Genomic DNA, 12683 nt, shown 5'->3' with positions numbered 1-12683 from the left:
TAGCCTGCCCACGGCTTACCATTGATTGACTTTATTGTCATTCTGAGTTGCTTGCTTCGTATTCCATGGCTTGGCTTCCCCTTCATGTGTTTGTACCACCTCTTGAACATACCCTCTTTACGATCCTTTTGATTTGCTGACTTGTCTCCTTCCACTTCTCACATCTAGTGGACCGCTTGTTTATTATTCATTCAGAACTCTATGAGAGTGCATGTATTTTATAGCTATTTCCCTACTCCACAGCTCTCCCTCAATCTCCTGCCCCCCTCCCCACCAGTGCTGTGTTGCTTCCCTCCCCACCCAACTTGTCTGCAAAAGTACAGCATCAGGATTATTTTTGCTGGAGTATGGCTAAAGAGCAGATATTTAGGGCTGTTTTTGCTTTATCCCCTATATTCCACATATTGCATAAATGCACAAGCTTTGGCACAATGGTGCAGGGAGAAGAGTTATCTGCTGCATTCAGCTGGTCTCTGAGGCAGAAGGTGTACTTAGCAAGACACTTCTCCTGGAGGCCCAAAAGTCTGCTCCCTGTGCTACTGCAGAAAAACAAATGGCTGAACCCCCTGGAAAGAAGATTAGACATTGGCAAAGGTTTCCCTTTATTTTCTGACACTACCTTATCCTTTTTCAATTCTATTCAGGGTTTCCTGAGTGAAAGTTACATGAAAAGTAAACCATGCCATTTATAAATGTTGAACACATAGACTTCAATGTACAGTATTGAGAAACTATAAGATTTATTTGCTTTTTGCCCAGAATTTTGAAATGATTTTTCCATCTACTTTTTTAAACAATCGTTGTAGGTACAAAGTAAAGCCAATAGCTCGTCACCCGAATTACATGGATGAGGCCTATTGTAATTAAAAACATTTTTTTATTGTTTAGGCACGGGGATATTGAGGGCCTGATTTAGAGTTTGGTGAATGCCTATCCCATCTGCCTTACTGCAAGTGCATTCATCCTGTCTGCCTTACTACAAGTGCAAATAATACATAATAAGGCAGACGGATAACTATCACATTTGTCACAGAGTAACCCATCTGCCAAACTCTAAATCAGACCCTAAGTGATTTTTCCAGAATTGGCGGATATTGAGCCGAGGACGAGATTTGATCCCAGTTCATCAGCTTTAGTCACGAGGCCACGTCTTCTTACCAAATATTTTACCTCCCATCCTCCCTCTTTGTGGTCAGCCCTCACACAACTTGGAGTCAGTTTATTCCCTGTTTAGATTTTTACCAATACCTTTCTTCCCGGCTGTAGGATGCAAGGGGCATATCAACAACAACCGGCGATAATTATCGCTGAGCGCACTTAGCGCTCGGATAATTATCGCCGGCTAGTGCCGATTTTTATCGCTGAGATAGCGTGCTATTAGCAACGCTTATCTCATCGGCGATAAAAATCTTAGCGCTAACTGCCTAACGTGAGATTATCGCTGGAAACCCAGCGATAATCTCACGTTAGCTAGTTGATAAGGACTCACAAACTTAACCATGATATCCACCTTCCATAGGATATCATGGCTAAGTCAGTCCTGAAGCAGGTGTTAGGAAAGTAGCGATAACAGGTGTTATCACTACTTTTCCTGACGCTATGCTTCATAGCGTGGGGCTTGATGATAGGAGAAATGTCGCTTAGCGACATTTCTCCTATCATGTCAGGTCAGGAACGCCCACTTTGCATCTCATTAGAGATGCAAAGCTGGGCGTTAGAAATCCCCACGCTAAAGCAAGGTTTCACGCGTTAGCGTGACCTTGCTAATATAGCGATAAAATTATCGCCGCTTTTCGGTCGAAAACGGCGGCGATAATTTTTTATCGCCTCGTTGTAAATATGCCCCCTAGTGACCTGGTACCCAATGTGAGGTCGTTTCTGCTGCTGTTGACGGCCTCAGTTTACATCCTGGTTGCCCTTCTAATGAGTCATACGGCATTACTTCTGATAAGTTTTTCATGGTAAGAACCTCAGCACAGGAAACGCGGCTGCCATGTTCCAAGCTGCCTCACAGTAGCTTGACCAGGCCACGTCCTTCGAAAAAGACATTATTTGAAAATAGCTTAAATATGATGGCATATCTTCTGGTATTCGACAACATATGTCCACTAGCACCCTAATCTTTAATCATGGAGACAAAAAGTAAACATTAAGGAGATTTTGGTAGATTAACAATTTTAAAGAAGAAAAACTTCCCCACTTATGGTCACAAACGCAAAGAGAAAGTCTTAAAAAGCACAGGGTGTTGGCAAGTATGTGACGCTTAGAAGAGACAAACAATCCCAAACACGGTTCGCCTTCCCCATTAGAGAATCCCTTTGAGCTTAAGCCTTTCCTAAGCCCGTTGGGCGAGAAGAGAGGGGGGCAAAGCTGAGGTAAGACATCTTAATTGCATCACACTATTCCTAAAAATACAAACAGTCATGCGGCTTAATGAGGCACCCTGCCGAAGGCGGGACAGGAGATGACAGGGCATCAAAAATTGGCCCTTCGTTCTTTGTCAGTCAGCAAGAAGCTGCCCCCCCCCCCCCCCCGCTCCCCCCTTCCTTCCCCCCTGCAGGTCACAGAGAAAAGTCCGCTGGGGCTAGGTGGTCTCAGATGAAGACCTTTCCTTTTTATGTCGAACTACTTAGTGCTTCCGGGTATTTCGGGCTCGCGGCTAGGCAACAACATCTAGACAGGAATTCTCCTCTCTGTTCACGCGCTGATCTCGTGCCTAATCCCCGCTGCATCCCCGGGCTGCCTGTGGCTCACCCGGGAGTTCACTGTGTAAAAGGCGTCATGACAAGAGTGAAAAGAGGAGTGCTCACAGCCCCCCACCCACTCCCCTTCGGCCCTCCTTCTCCATCAGGGACACATTCCACTCTAACTGATGTAATGCCATGGAGATGAAATGCAGTTTTTAGAGCTGGGAAAGCCATTTGCACTTCTAAACCTGTGGAAATCGGGGCCTCTGACTGTGTCTATGGCCTAATATTTATATACGGATTTTCGCATTTCTGGTTCAGCTGGCCCCTCCCCGAGGAAAGGAGTGTGGTGTTGTGACTGATGCAACGCGAAAAAAGGAAGCAACGAGAACAATCAGCCAACTCACCAGCCCAGCTGCACAAGCCAAGTGAGGACTGCTTTAGTCTCATATTTTGCTTCCATTCCTTATAAAGCTCTTGGAATTTGTAGTATAATAAAAATGTATAACCCGTCATACCCCCAGGTGACCCAAACGCTCTTCTGAGCGGTTGGTAAGACTCTACACATCTGTTGTGCAATGTCACAGACGGAAATAAACAGTCTACAAGAGAGTTCTCATTTCCTGGAGTTGCACGTGTGTGTGTGCAGAACCGTGAAGTTGAGAATACCTACTGTGGACATTACAGTTCCAGCAGATAACACAAACCATCCCATAGCACGCATTATACAGGATTCACAGGTACAAAGCAGATCAGATTTTCCTTCAGGTGGTAAGCGCCGGAGTTGTTAATGACCCCTGATTTCAATCATAAAATCCCACAACAAAATATTACATATACTCTGAATATCTCCCACTGACAATGCTACTCAAACAAAAGACGTGGGCATGAAGGTACCAGAACCCGGCTGTGCCACCAGGCCGCGCCCATGGCAATACAGCACCATACAAATCTTTGTTAGGATATGATAAAATATAACTTAACATAACTTGACATTATAACATAATAAAACAAGTATGACATTTCTGGTTAAGTGTGTGGTTACCTTGTGACGTGTGTGGGAAGTGTTGGGTGTTGTGTGTGGGGTACAGAGGGGTGCTCCAGTTCTTTCACAGAAAACGTGTGACTCCACCTACGCATGCAATAAAGCAGAGACGTTCAAGAGGGACAGAGAAGTGCTTGCAGCAGTGCTTAATTTGCCATAAGTGCCAGGGCTCTTGTCAGGAGGCCACTTCAGCTTGCACCACACATTGACCCTGCCATGCTTTCAATGATTGTAACAATACTATACTAGCCATCACACTCCTACAAGTGTGTCAATTTGGACTGTTCCAGGCTCCCGAAGCTATAAAAATGGTTTGGGCGGCAAGTAATAGTAATTTTCAAATTATACTGAATACAAAATTAACTGTTTTTGTGAAAATCTCTAAATTATCCAGACAGCGCCACCTTGTGGCAGACTGTCACTGGTGCTGGTGTTGACAATTTAAAGTGCTGAGCACCGGAAACCACAGGCTCAAATTAAGCACTGGCTTGCAGATATCATCTTCTGGAGATTCAGTCTGTTTTGCTTGGTTGTCAAGGTGTGGTTTTAGTGTAGTCGATTGCTTGAAATGGAAATAAAAAGGTGTGGCCACTCACTATCCCAGAGTACCTATTTGCTACTGAGAAGTGTAGGTATTATTACAATGTTTGCACTCCTGCCAAGAGGTGCAGGTACTCTCCCTTTCAAATTAAAGAGGTGCAGGTACTGAGTACATATGAATACCTGCTGATTTAAACCACTGGTGTAGTCTAAACGAGAAGACTATATGGGAAGCCTTCGGTGTGGACACATGCTCCAATTGTGTTTTAGCAAACCTGCAGGCACCATATATCTGCAATTACACATGAAGCGAGACAAGATGGGCCAGATAGAGTTGAACTTGCAGATGCGGTCCATCACTCTCCATCTAACCCCTACACGAACAGCTCATCTTGGGGACAGCCGGTCTTCGCTCTTCTGTGAACTTCAAGGTGGATGTGGATGATTTGTGTTCTTTGGAGGCATGAATGTTAGTGTGGCCACCTAACTGAGGAACATTTTGTGCCAATGAGAGACTTTCTGAAGATGGAAATGGTCTGAAGAGGTGACGGACTGGACTGGACTGGCATGTCCATGTTCTGGAGTATTCCTAATGTTTAGTTGCAGGAAGGCTGGTCCAATGCAATGAATGACCAAGTGGGTAAGGCATAAAGACATGAATGAAATGCATCTGGTCCCAAGCAGCCAGTGGATGGGGACTGCAGGGTTGGGATGAAGCTTGCACAGTGGACTCAATTATTCTTGCTGTGTTGTTCCTTGCCATAAAGCTATGTATTTCTAAATAATCCAACATGTGCCAGCAGCAGGGTTTTGGCACCCTAGTGTGGGGCAATTGGGGTTCCATAAGTGAGCAGTAGATCTGAATAGCACCCGTTTAGTTCCTTAGTCCACTGTTCTGCATTTATGCTTTTAGAACTACTCAGCCCCATCCCTTCTGCCCTGACACAGAAACTCTTTCCCAATACACCCTCCTCACACAGCTGGTGGAGGAGTCCCGGAGATCATTGCAAGAGGTGGTCCTAAGTCTCATTTTTAAGGCACCACCATGGGGCAGGCAGGGCAGATCGAAAATGTACGTAGAATGGATCAGGCATCTTTGCAACTCTCAGGTGACGTCAGAGTCAGCAACACCTGATGAGAGGATGCCACTGGCCCCCTAGTAATCCAGCATCTGCCCCATGGTGGGTCATACAATGTTCTAAAGCACAACATTTGGCATATGTAGGGCCTCTTAGTGACAGGAAAAGACCTGGCTTGTGGTGCAGTGGTGGCCAACAGATGGACATTACTGTGGATATAAAAGGACTTTGAATGACCTTCGGAATGAGATATAACCGGCAAGGCTCATTGCCTGGACCATGACTTTCGATTTTGAGGTACTTGTAGGAGGTAAGCATCCTAGGAGCGGAAGTTGCATCATGCTAGTGGCAATAGAATTTTTCAGACAGGAAAGGCTGGTCCTGTTTATTAATGGCTTCTACTTTCCTATGCAGGATTCTTGGGATAGAGGGATATGATCTTGTTGTAAATAAAACAGCGATATGATTAAGCATTCACTGAAGACATGTGCTCTTCATCTCTGAATTACGTTTTTTGCTTTATATTGACTAATGTTCGGACTCCATTTTGCTTAGCCGTCCGCCATCTTGTATGGCCACGAAGCCACATGCTCTGCACGAGAAGAGTCTTACCTCTTCATTGGTCACTCCCGAGATCTGCCTAGCAACAGTCTATAAATAGCCCCTTGTACGTTTGGTGTATGTTCAAGACTGACCACATCTGTTACTAATTAGGCTTTGCTCGAATGTGTTTTCGCGGGTCTTAGGAACTGTTAACTCCGCCCATGTATTGATCATGTATTGAACATGTCCATAGAAGGCCACAAATCTTGCTTCATGTTGTATCCGCCTACTTATGAGCCCCCCTATTATGTATAAAAGGGGACCATGCGCACAAGTTCTTTGTGCTACTCTGTGCAATACTGTAGAGTGTTGCGTAGGTTGTAGGACCACCTTTGAAGGTTAATAAACTTTGTCTTTGTATTTGCAGTTTCCGTGCCAACTTCCTTCTAGTACTTCGTATACAGAAGGGCGAACCCTTTGTACTTGCGGGCCTAGCTGGGGCCTGTACTCATCAATTGGCGCCCGTCACGTGAGGCTCATCGGCGACTCGGATACTCGAAGGATTGGTCGTGACGAAGGAGTGGAACCTTGCCGGGGACGTGATCACTGCCAGCGGCGCCTTTAGTCCTGGCATCCCGAGGCTTTCTTCCTTCCCTTCCGAGCTGACCATCTGGGTGGTGCCGGTCCTCGACTGAGACCCCTTCTGTTGGTTTTGCCGTGCAATAGCCGTTTGGGCGAATTTGGAACTTGGCAGTTGGAACCTGGACGCTCTTGATTGGTAAGAACCGCTGTACGGTACTTGCTGCAAGCTTTTGAAGCCTGGGTTGGCAAGGCTATTTGATTTGATGACCGGTCATATTTCGAAATGAATAATGTGAAAATATATGCGTTGCAACACATATAGGCAGGTAATGTGGAGATATTTCTCCGGGGTTGTTTGAATTTGAACGGTGCAATGTTTAAGTGCCACTTTTTGATAATATTGCATATTTTGCACTATTCTTGAACATGCCTGCTTTGAGCACACTCCGTAAATGGTGCTACTGTTTTGGGAACCGGTTAAGTCTTGAGGAATCTGAGCCAGCCCCCCCAGAGGGGACTCCTAATAGGGATATGTATGTGAAGCACGGTCTTTCCCCTATAATGTACAGCACATTGTGGAGGAAATATACCAAGAAGGATCCTGAGTTGCGCTGGCCTTTGTATGGATCGTTTGATATACGTAAGATTGAGTATGTGGAGCAGTGTATATGTAAGCGGCGTGCGAGACAAGACATGTTTGAATGTATACGATTGTGGGTGAAAGAAGTGCGTGAGCGCGAGAAACGTGAAAAAAGCTGAGTGACAAAGAACAAAGGAAAAAGGACCATGTGAAAGCACAGGAAGCGAAACAGCGTGAGGAAAAAGATCTGGCGGAAAAACAGGAGTAAGAGCACAGGTTGCAAATATCGGGTCAATATGCTGTTCGGCAGCCTCTTTATCCTGTCCTTACTAATCTTGAAGATGATTTTTCTCTATTAGATCGTTCTCCGCCACCTTATGTTGGCCCGTCCGCTCCGGGAGTCAAGGATCCTGGATTGCTCAAGGAGAAGGTAGACACGCGGTCCATGTTATCAACTGATCGCATGGGTGAGCTTCGGAAAGTTTCTTTTCGTGCGCTTAAAGATAAACTATCTCTCGCTGAATTATCGTCGTCTTTGGAAGGATGGCAGGATAGGGAAAAGTTATATTTTGGTGAAACTTTTTCTGATGAAGTGGTTACTGCTTTTCGAAAATATTCCGATGTTTTTGAGCCTGATGATATAGTGTTAGATTCTAAAGCATTACGTAACGGTGTCCTTTCTCCCCCTAAGGTACCCGATGCGGTTCGACGGTTGTTTGAACTCAAAGAGAAAGCGCGCCAAAAGAAAGAGGAGGAGGAGCAATCGAATCCGAATGCAGGTGGAAAGCAGTCGTCTATCATTCACTCAGATAAGATTGAATTAGTGCATGGTAAGCCGATGCGAGAGGCAGCGCCTCTGTACGTTCCTCCTAAGGGAGCGGGAACTAGTTCGGATATGTCTTCCCCCGATGCTAGAGGATATTTTGTGTACAATTGGGTTTACACTCCTTGGCATAGGGCTGATCTTATGGCATTAAAGAAAGCACTACCCGATCCCCGAAAGAATCCTGCCGCCTTTTATGAGGAAGTTGAGGGGGCTTTAAATTCTTGTACTATGACCTTAGCAGACATAGATTTGTTCTTTGGGCTTATTTTACCACCGGATATGTGGAAATCCGTACGGAAAGTAGATGATCAAGCAGCTTTTAAGGCGAAATGGTCTGATATAGAAGATGAGGATAGAGAAAGAAAACCTGCACAAAAGCCACCTCAGCTTATTTTAGACCTCCCAGCTGCTATTTTGACTAAGTTGAAAACGATTATCCCGCCTTAAAAGATTGATTGGAACATGTTAGCCTCATGCAAACAGAAGGTTGATGAATCTGTTTCTGATTTCTTTACGCGATTCGAGGAAACGTTTCATGATTTTAGCGGTCAGTCACTTACGGATGATACGGGCCGACATCTTTTTGTTGATAAATATGTGTCGAATTTATTACCAGGAGTAGCAGCTCGATTAAAAGCGAGTGAAAGCTCTTGGACCACATCGTCTCCGGCATCCCTCCTGACGATGGCTCAGTATTATGAGCGTCAGGAACAAGAAGCGAAGGGTAACGAAGAAAAGAAGTCGAAAGACTTAAAAACAAAGGTGATGTTAGCGCAAGTGTATGGACCGCCTCGCCGGGGTGCTGAGAGAGGTGGAAGAGGGTTTTATGGTCCCCCTTTTGGTCGCCCAGATGTAACTAAGGATCAATGTGCGTATTGCAAACAGTTGGGTCATTGGGCCAGGGATTGTCCGGTATTGCAGGCACAGCGCCAGGGGCGTGGCCAGGGGGCGATGAGAGGTAGAGGAGGTTTCTCGGGACCTAGAGGACATTTAACTGATCGTGCTCGATTTGATTCTAATATGCGGCCATGTGATGGGCCTAATGTGTTTGATCAACAAAACCAGTATCAAATGTCCGATTATGAACGCCCTGGGTATCACGATTCACAGCATGCATAGGAGTGCGTAGGATGGGGGGAGGAATCAGTTGAAGTGCCAGTAGATCAGAGGGGTCCTTATGTTACAGCACAGGTTTTGGGTTCTACTGATCGGTTTCTGGTTGATACAGGTGCTACTTGTAGCGCTTTGTCCAAACAATTGGTTCCGAGGGCTCCCCTGTCTGGCTTAACGGTTACATCGATAGGGTTCGATGGCACACCTTCACTTAGCCCATTATCACAACCCCTTGCATTTCATGTTAATAAGTTTTCTACTCCTTGTCCGTTTTTGCTTTCCCCGAACACGCCTGATAACATTGTGGGTCTGGATATGCTCAAACATTTCAGAGCCACAATCCGTTGCTCCCCTGAAGGAGTGCGTGTGATTCTAAACGATAACTATCCGAGGACAGGCAGGATGTGTGTGGTTGCAGAGGATACCGCATTGGATTCTCTACCCCGCACTCTGTGGGCCACCTCGGATACTGATGTGGGACAGATGGTTATCCCCCCGGTACACATTAGGGTAAAGGAGGGAGCTGTGTTACCACGCCTACCTCAATATCGTATTTCGCAGGAGGGGGAGGAGGCACTCGTGCAGATAGTGCAGGATCTCATTAAGGTGGGGGTAGTGGAGGAAGTTCCATACAATGTCTGCAATAGTCCTATCCTTCCGATTTTGAAAAAAGACACTGATACTAGGGTTTATCGTTTTATTATTGATTTGAGGGAGGTGAATAAGATAGTGATACCTCAATACCCAGTGGTTTCCGACATCACGACATTGCTTACCTTGGTCCCGCCAACGGCAACCACGTTCTCTGTTATTGATTTGAAAAATGCTTTCTTTTCGATTCCTATTCATCCTGATAGCCGATACCTTTTCGGCTTCACTTTGAATAATCGTTCATATCGATTTTGTAGAGTTCCTCAAGGGTACACAGAAAATCCTAGCACTTACAGTCAAGCATTGAAACGACAGTTGGATTCCTTTGTTTTACCTGAAGGGGTGGCCCTCATACAATATGTCGATGACATCTTGTTGGCGGCCGATACTCCTGAACAATGTGAGAAGTGCACGTTATCTTTGCTCTCCTTTTTGGCATTACATAATCACAAAGTTTCGAAGAAAAAAATTACAATTCTGTAGACCAAAGGTAACCTACCTAGGTCACCTTTTGTCTAAGGAGGGGCGTGCACTCACATTAGATCGCATTCAAGCAATTTTGGACACGCCAGTACCTTCCACACAGAAGGACGTGCGTGCATTTTTGGGACTCACTTCTTTCTGTAGGCAATGGATACTGGGTTTTTCACACATAGTTAAACTACTGTTGGCACTTTTGACGAAAGACACTCCAACTCCCCTTCCCTGGTCAGACGAGTGTGGGAGTGCTTTTCAACAATTACGACAAGCCCTTTGTTCAGCACCAGTGTTAGGCACCCCTGAATATACGAAGCCCTTTACATTGTATGTACATGAAAGAGATGGATGTGCGTTATCAGTTTTAGTACAGATGCACGGCGACAAGCAGCGCCCTTGTTCATATTTCTCAGCAGTACTTGATCCTGTTGCCCGAGCGTTGCCTGGTTGTTTTCACTCGGTCGCGGCGACAGCTGTGTCAATACGCCAAAGCGAAGGAATTGTGTTATCTCATAAGCTATTGGTGCTGGTCCCCCATGCTGTTGACGCCCTGTTGAATCAGACAAAGACGCAGCACTTAACTAGTGCTCGTCTAACAGGATATGAGCTGACGTTGTTGGCTCCTCATATCACATTGAAGAGATGTGCAACGCTAAACCCAGCCACATTGTTGCCATTTCCGGAGACTCAGCCGGAGGCACAAGAAACACATGATTGCATTTTTGTAACTGAGGAACAGACAAAGGGTCGTATTGATCTCCAGGATACGCCCTTTACAGATGTAGATGGAGAACTGTGGGTGGATGGGTCGTGCCTGAAGCTACCAGATGGTACGACTTCAGCAGCGTATGCAATGACCACGTTACGAACAGTAGTGGAGACAGCACGCATACCACAGAAATCAGCTCAAGCAGCGGAACTGATAGCATTAACACGAGCATGTGAGCTTAGTGCAGGATTGCGTGTGAATGTCTATACAGATAGCCGCTATGCCTTCGGGGTAGCACACGACTTTGGTTTACTCTGGAAGGAGAGAGGATTTCTAACGTCACATGGAGCACAGATAATGAACGGAGAGTTAGTTCACAACCTTTTGACGGCATTGACATATCCAAAGAAGATTGCCATAGTTAAATGCAATGCACATAAAAAGGTGATAGCTAAGGTGGGAGAAGGGAATGCTTTGGCAGACCGAGTAGCACGAGGCACTGCGATGCAGCCTGACTCTACTGCAATGTATGTTGTGAAGTCGCAGGCAGAAAGATGGCACGATGCTAGGAGAGAAGTGTTAGAGATACAGAGGACAGCTTCCGATAAAGAACGGGAGCAGTGGTCTATTGACGGAGAACTGGATGATGAAGGTTGTTGGAGAAATAAGCAAATGGATAAATGGAAGTTACCCATAGCTTTTGTACAACCTATGGTTCAGATGGGACATGGGCTAGCTCATGTTGGAGCTTCCGCAATTGTAAAATTACTCACACAAGTTTGGGAGCACCCAGAGATTGCTAGCATGACAAAGAGAGTGGTGCAGACTTGTATGATTTTCCTGAAGTACAATCCAGGAAAAGGGACACGAACTCCAGCAGGAGGATTTGCAACACCCACTGCACCTTTTGAAGTTTTGAAAATGGATTATATTCAGCTTGAACGCTGTAATAATCTGAAGTATGTCCTAGTAGTGGTTTGTGCCTTCAGCAAATGGATTGAGGCATACCCTACGAAAGACAATACTGCAATTACTACAGCCAAGGTATTACTGAAGGAGTTCTTCCCTCGGTATGGTGTTTGTAGATTGTTGTGGAGTGATAACGGACCTCATTTTATAGCAGACGTTATCAAGTATGTCCTGAAAGGATTGGGAATCACCCAGAAGTTCCACGCAGTGTTTCACCCTCAGTCTGCGGGACTGGTTGAGAAGTACAACGGCATTCTGAAGCTTAAGATAGCGAAAATACAAGCTTCCACTTCTCTGACTTGGCCGGATGCTTTACCTTTGGCATTATTGTCAATCAGATCAGTACCACATTCTCGAACCGGTCTCACGCCATATGAGATCGTGTTTGGACGTCAGATGAATATTTGGGGCCCACCGAAACCAAAGTCAGTGTATGATGTACCTTGTGTAATGATGAGTGATTATCTGGCGCAGTTAACCGATAAGTTGGTCTCTATTCATTAACAGGTTCAAGAAGCGCTCCCTGACCGGTCCACAGGTGAAGGCCATGATCTCCGGCCTGGAGACTTTGTGCTGGTGAAATCATTTGAGAGGACGAGCAGTCTAGAGCCGAGGTGGTGCGGTCCTGAGCTGGTCTTGCTTGCAACGAGAACGGCTGTCCGGGTCTCCAACCGCAAAAATTGGATCCACTCTATACATTGTCGTAGAGTGCCACCCGGATTGGTGGAGCCTGCTGTATTGACCGACCATCGAGAAATCCTGACTGCGAAGAAAGGCCGTGCTGTGGACCCGGACGAGACTGAGGAGCTCTTCCCGGACCAAGCGACCCCTGGAGTAAGAAGATATCACCTCAGACCGAGGAAGTGAATTTCTGAAGTATTT

The sequence above is a fragment of the Triturus cristatus genome, chromosome 9 (genome assembly GCF_964204655.1).
Source record: "Triturus cristatus chromosome 9, aTriCri1.1, whole genome shotgun sequence".
Classification (NCBI taxonomy): Eukaryota; Metazoa; Chordata; class Amphibia; order Caudata; family Salamandridae; genus Triturus; species Triturus cristatus.
The sequence above is the reverse complement of the archived record's forward strand: the minus strand, read 5'-3'. Positions refer to the sequence as shown.